The following is a 6,987-nucleotide window of genomic DNA, read 5'->3' as shown; positions in this document are numbered from 1 at the left end:
CCTTCTACTATTTTGATATCTTTACTTTATTTTCAAAATATCTGCCTCAGCCTGGGATTATATGAAAATATCTGGCTTCTTAATATCTAAGTTCTTCTTGGGTGCACCTTTGATAGCTAAAGGACTCCCCAACAAACCTGAAGAAAATTATTGAACCTTTTCATTCTGATTGACAAAAATATTCTTAAAAAAAAATATTACACAATATTAATCAGGTAAACCCATATTGGATAAGTTTGGAAGGCCATGAGACGTATTATCACATTTTTTGAGGAATTTCGCTTAAACAGACAATAGGTCTTCTGTGGCCGCGGTGTACTTTTGCTGGGAGGGAGGAGGGGGAGAGAACCTCTCTTCTACAACGTCGCCAGTTCGATTCCAGCCTAGGTGGGTTGACTTTCATTTCGTATTTATCTTGTGGAATGTAACCTCCACCATCACTGGAAGATTTAAATTCATTTAAGGAATTGGTTGGTTACCCCTAGCATAATTACTTTCTCCCAAGTATGCCACAAATTTAATATATTTATTAATTAATTTTTGAGAGTGGTTAAACAAAGTTTATTTTAATTCTACAACGTAATAGTTAATAGTGTTATTGTATTCTGGTAGGGAATTTTTTTTTTAAAATAGCTTTTAACTCAGGGCAATCTTTGGTCCTATCTTTTAAACAGTTTTTACAGTCCACTCCAAAACCCATCCTAACACTATTCCCACCACATATTCCGATGACACATGTCCATTGTCAGGGAATACCGAACCGTCCATTATAATCCAAACGCTTTAGTCCCATATCACTAGTGCCAAACTGGATGATAAAAATAAATAACACCAAATCACTATTACCCATAGACGTAAACCCACCCTGCCCCATAGTATTCTTTAATAGTATCCCACTTATTTCTGTCGAAAAGATCCTTTACCTAGGTATACATCTGGACGAACTACTGACTTGGAATCCTCATACAAGACTGAAAAGACAGGATACTGCTCACCGATTCCGACTATTACAACACTTAATAGACAAATGGTTTAAACTTCTACCTAATTACAAGACTCATTTACATGACTATAATAAGGCCTATCAGGACTTACGGAGTTGAGCTTTGGGGCTCCACTACACCATCGAATTCCTCTCGAATCCAATCCTTACAGTCCAAAATCCTTAATTCTTCTTACTTTGTCACAAATCAAATCAGGACCTCAATGTTCCATATGTTGCCGAATTAGCCAGAAACAGATACGAATCCTTCTATGATAAACTTCCGAAAAACCCTAACCCACTTATTTCTAACCTCACCTCTCCATCATCACCTGATAATCCACCTACGCGTCTGAAAAAGTGGTGGCCTCGAGATCTTCTCCTCTAGAAACGTTATTAGAGATCTATCAATTGGTAGATTTCGCACATGTCTGTATCATGCTATTGTATAACCAACATCAAATTTACTGGTTATATATATTTTGATACAGTTGTAAATATCTATATATTTCTATTATTTGACTGTGACAATTGACTTGTAAGCGCGAAAGGTTTTAAAATGAATTGTGACGAATCAATAATGAGATTGTCTGCTTGATATAGGCCATAAGGGCCGAAACGTCGCTTTGAAGAATTAAAATAAACTTTTTTCAGAGTAAAGTGGAGCAATTGAAGCTATGAACATGAAATTGAAATTGAAAACAAATATGCTTACATTGAATCTCCTATTTACCACACCACCCTAATCAGAATCATATCTATATAATTAGAATATTAAAAAAAAAATGGATGATTATTTTTACCACCGTCAAGGCCTCATCCCCCACCTTAATATGACTATCACTTACCTTCATTGCGAGCCACAACTCATACAGACCTCTGGTGTCCACTGATCCTTTATCACAACACAGTCAACAAAAGTAATTATTTTTTATATTATTATTGTTAATTTATTAGTTTTAGATGAGTTAGTAAAATACTCCTCATAATCATAATCAAATGGCAGAATATCTGCTCCTGATATTTTAATTGAAAGATATTTCTTTTGTCAAATCCGGATTATGTGAAACATTTTCTGATTTCCATTCTGACGGGCCAAAATAGTTGTCATTCATTGTCATTCGTCAGCGTTAAAATCACTAATTTTGTGCTTTCTAATATCACAAATATGCAAAAGATAGTCCGAGTCCAAAGCTCACCACAAAGTGGGCAATTTGGGGTAATCGTAACCAGTGAGTGAATTAGAAGCCAACTCTATTCTTTGTAATGATGAGAGATAATTGACCGTGGATATTTTATATGAGGAGAAGATGATTCGAAGGGTGCGGTCAAAATATAACACAAATAAGTCGAAATAACATATTTAATAGTGCAAACGTTTCGGACAAAATTTCTAGCTTTCATATGGGCTTAACACAAAGAAGCTAACAACCAATGAATACGAAAAAATAAAATATAAACAGAATGACAAAAAGTAAATAATTATACAGAATGAAATTAATAAAATTAAAGTGATAAAAGAAGTGGAAAATAAAATCTTGATTCTAATATTATGATTACATACTTCATAAATTACATATATTTTCTTTGTCTCAATTTTATTTTTTCTTTCCATAATTTTAATTTTTAAATTATTAAGTAACTAATATATTCAAATTTCTTTGCATAGTATAACTTCAAATTTATATTTTATTTCCTTAATTATGTTATTTTACTTACCTATTCAATTATCTATATATACATTTTATTTTCTAAATGAGGTTTTTTAGTGTTGTTAATAATTTAATATATGGATATAAAGATATGGAGCTTTGATTGAAAAATTATATTTTTTTCTGAAGTTTTGAAAACCGCCATTTTGTATTTCCCTACCTATACTTGGCAGACTCATAAATTGTTACTAATAATTATACGTAGTTTTCATTAAATTAATAAAAAATTGCACTTTAATTTATATAAATATCTATATGAAAATTTTAATTTGTATTTTCCTCGAAAATTATTCATTATTCACTATTTACCATGAAAAAACCGGTTTTCAACCTTTCAATTACACTGTGTTTTGTTGATTAGAATTACCCTTGTCTAAACCGTTGCAGTAAGATGTGATCCTACTCCTTTAAGTGATCGTACTCTTTGATGTATGTTAGTTATTTACAGGCATTTAAGGGGCTTGAGGTTTTGTTTTAGAATCTTCCAATATTAAATTACCTTTTTTTCAGTTAATAGATGAGGAAATATGAAAAAAACCTTGATTAGTTCAATACATGGAAAGAACAAGTAATTAAGTTCAAATAAGATATAAGATAATTACTATTGCGTAACTATATACGAAGTTATTATCTTATGGAAGTATTCTTGTGAATATTTATGAATTTTTTAAAAATAGTCCTAGAGAGAGAGAGGGAGAGGGAGAGGGAGGGAGGGGAGGAGAGAGAGAGAGAGAGAGAGAGAGAGAGAGTGAGAGAGAGAGAGAGAGAGAGATTATATATACAAAATAACATTTTTTTTTTCAAATACAAAATTAATTAAAACGTAACATTCTTCTTGAACCAAAATAAGATTTGAGACAGCGGTCGCATTACACATTGGGGCCGAATACTTTAAAAGCGAAAACTTGGGTACTAACTAACATTGAAACTTGGGTCCGCTCTCATTTGACTCAGAAGAAAAAAAAATACATCAAGTGCAACTGTTTTTATTGACATTTTGAAGAAAATTAAAGAACTAATGAGGAAATGAAAGCCTATTGGTTAGATTAAAATTTCTGAAATTTTCGGAACAGGTTGTACTCATCGAAAACAAGTTGCAACCAGTATTTCGAGTGTATGTTTAAATTAAATAATGCTTACAATTAAAAATCCAAGGAAGTTTAAAAGACTGGAGAATTTTGTAAATAATAAAACTAGGATTCAAAGACAATTACGATTTCAAATTTAAGCAAATTAGATTGACAGTTCCTTGGCTGTATCACTGATTTCCAGGTGTTTTTTCTTTGGTTCGGGTCTCTAGTACGTGATAAAAGGAACCGAAGTATCCAGTAGCTTGTGGAACACGTTTTCGTTGGTAGATATACGAGACATTTTCCGCTTCCGAGTTTCTGATCCTGAAGGCCTTGTAATCTTTATTTCTACTTCCTTATTCCTCTTTCGACAGGGAGAATCGACTTCTGCACTATTTCAGCACCGTGCTACTAAATTTTATGCACCGTGGATGACATGTAGTACCATGATTACTTTTCAATGGCCATCTTTTGTGGTGTTTCTTTTGAGAAGAGCCGGAATTCTTCTGGGTCAACCATTGCATTCATTTTTCAATTTTTTTTTGTTTAGACCATGTGTATTGATTCTGGAGTTTTTGTTGGAAGAAGTTTTTGCCAAGTCGTTCATTTCCTTCCTTTGCGGTGTTATGATTGGATAGGCAGGTAAAGGCAGATGATTTTTGTTTTAATCTTTACTTTAACACGTCTAGTTTGAAAAGTGACCTTCCACATTTCAGAGAAAGCCGGAGATTTTTGGTAATCATAGCTGTTCTCAATGTTTATTTAAAATTCGTAACTTGTAACGTTGTAAAACGCTCTAATTTTTTTTTTTTTTGCATAGTTTGACTGATGTGTGGCTTAGTTGTCCGTCGTAGAAAAGGAAAAAAATTTGATAATTTTTCTCTCCCTCTTTTACAATTAAATATCACTCATTTAGAGTATTATGTGATTTGGTCCAACTTTCATTATTCCGAGATTGGGCCTAAATTAATGGGAATACCATTGAAACAGAGAAAAAATCATGCTTTTAATAGATCCTGTAGCTTATATAGTGTGAGAATCACAAACTAGATAATCGAAATCAGCGCTTTCGGAAATCGATTTTTTTCCGCTCTGACACCAATGTGCGTCGTTGCAAATTCCACGCCATAGGGTGTCAAATTTGAGTTTGAATAATTTTAGAAATTTGTAATTTAGAATCTATTTAGTTTGAGCACCGCGTTTTCGGTTTCTACATTTGATAATGTTTTATTGTCAGTATAGTTATTAATTTTTTTTTTCTTTTATGGTTATATATTGTACAAAGTGATTGTAGAACCCATAGGCAGTTCTAACAGTTAATAATGATGGGGAATGGTTAAGTGCAACAAACAACCCAAACTATAACAGTGTTGTAATTACCTTTAAGTTATAAATAACATAGATGAATTATTAAAAAGAAATAAGAATAATTATTATTATTTATTGGGAGGGTTCCCATTATCCAAATTAAACAACTGTTTACTAAACTTTACTAATAGCTGCTCAAATGGTATAACTTTTAAACTCTCTTATTTAGCTCTAAAAAATAAATTTTAAATATTTATATTTAAACAGTTAAAGGAGCAGTGACCTACAACTAGGGAAACCCAACCTCACCTGAAGACTGAAGCTCAGACTGCTGCACAACATCCTGTTATAAATTCTATATTTATCAATTCTATCATTCACTTTATTTCTATTTTATTTGATTTTCTCTTCGTCCTTTATTTCAAAATTAACTTTTTTTTTCTTTATTTAAAAACAATTTTGATATTTTTTTCACAACTTTATTCCTTTTAAACTTCCAACGTTTCGACCACTTAGGTCATTTTCAAGGATACCTACAAACAGCTTCTTTTAATTATTTTTATAACAATTTCATTATTTCCTTCACTTACATACTGATTTTTTTGGTCTTACCTTTACTTTGTTTTCATTTTTTCTTCTAAAATTCTTAAAATTGCCTTTGTCCCATCTTTAAATAATTAATCATTAAAATAATATCACAATAACATTATAAATTTTGTTTTTTATAAAATAGATTCCTACTTACAAATTCTTCTGTACAATTCTTTCCCGAATTTAAAACTTTTACTAACCACTTTTCTTTCTATTATTTTCATTTGCAAACTCCAAACAGAACCTACCTTCAACAGGTTAGGCACTCTGTTATTACCTAATCATATAACATAATTTTTCTTAAAACATTAATTTACATTTTCAATATAATTTAATTAACATTTATTACTAATGTTTCTGCTTACAACATAAACATTTTTTAATATATTTAAATTCTATAATTAGTTTATTCCTATTTTATGTGTATTTCATTCACATATAAATTTATCCCCCCCTTTTCTTTAATTTATTTTTTAATACATTTACTTCTCTATTCACACTTTTATTATTGCATTTTTATTCCATTTATATACTTGTACTATTTTAGGATTTGAACATTTTTTTTTATTTTTTCATTTTTTTTTGTATACAATTATTACATATTTATTTTTTATTTTATTTATTTATATATTGTTTTTCTTTTACCCATTAGAGGGCAATTGTTAGTTTGTAAGATCCAATAATGTCGTTATTTACTTTACTTTTCTCTTTTATTAATAATAATTATTTTTATCTATTTATTGTTAAGTACTGTTAAAGAAAAATGTAACTGTTATATCATCCCCAGGCCGATCTGGTAATAAATAAATAATAATAAAAAAAAAGAAAACGTTTTAATGAAAATTGCTGAAATCTGAGTAAGGAAATATTTCAACTGAAAGCCTCTTTTGAAAACTTGGTGATTAACATTCATGTGATGGGCGCACCGGATCCATTTTTTTCCTAATCAGGGAAAATCTTGTGAACCCTCAAGGCCTTAGAATTAATTTTGGCAATCATCTGGCTCCTATTCTCCGTCTCATGTTTAATGAACGATAAATTCCATCCAAAACACGTTTGAGGAGTTTGGTTCTACGAAGGACCTTGAGGCTTGAGTACAGAATCGATTAAAAAAAACAACATTTTTGAAGTGGATAGAATACAGGCCAGTTTGTGGATGAGTTTGGTATAGCATACAACTACCATATCCGAAATACGTCCTCAACTGTCGTCACTATTTAAGTATTTAAAAAATTTGTTTTTTGTTTTTTTTAATTATTTATTTAATGTAATTTACAACTGTACAAAATAATACAATAGGTAAATATGTAGTATGTTTCATATA

General features: G+C 30.6%; 1 protein-coding gene across 1 annotated transcript in view; it reads left to right on the top strand.

Moving 5' to 3' along the window:
• Positions 1–1,831: 1,831 nt before the first annotated feature.
• LOC106679207 (cytochrome P450 4c3) overlaps positions 1,832–6,987 on the top strand; it is a 41,758-nt gene continuing 36,602 nt past the window's right edge. Inside the window, exon 1 of the mRNA XM_014418223.2 lies at positions 1,832–1,902. The gene's annotated coding sequence lies outside the window, so the exon portion shown is untranslated. The remainder of the gene's footprint in view (positions 1,903–6,987) is intronic.

This window comes from Halyomorpha halys, unplaced genomic scaffold (genome assembly GCF_000696795.3).
Source record: "Halyomorpha halys isolate HHAL.00 unplaced genomic scaffold, Hhal_1.1 Scaffold12.1, whole genome shotgun sequence".
NCBI lineage: Eukaryota > Metazoa > Arthropoda > Insecta > Hemiptera > Pentatomidae > Halyomorpha > Halyomorpha halys.
This window is presented reverse-complemented; position numbering and strand designations above follow the sequence as displayed.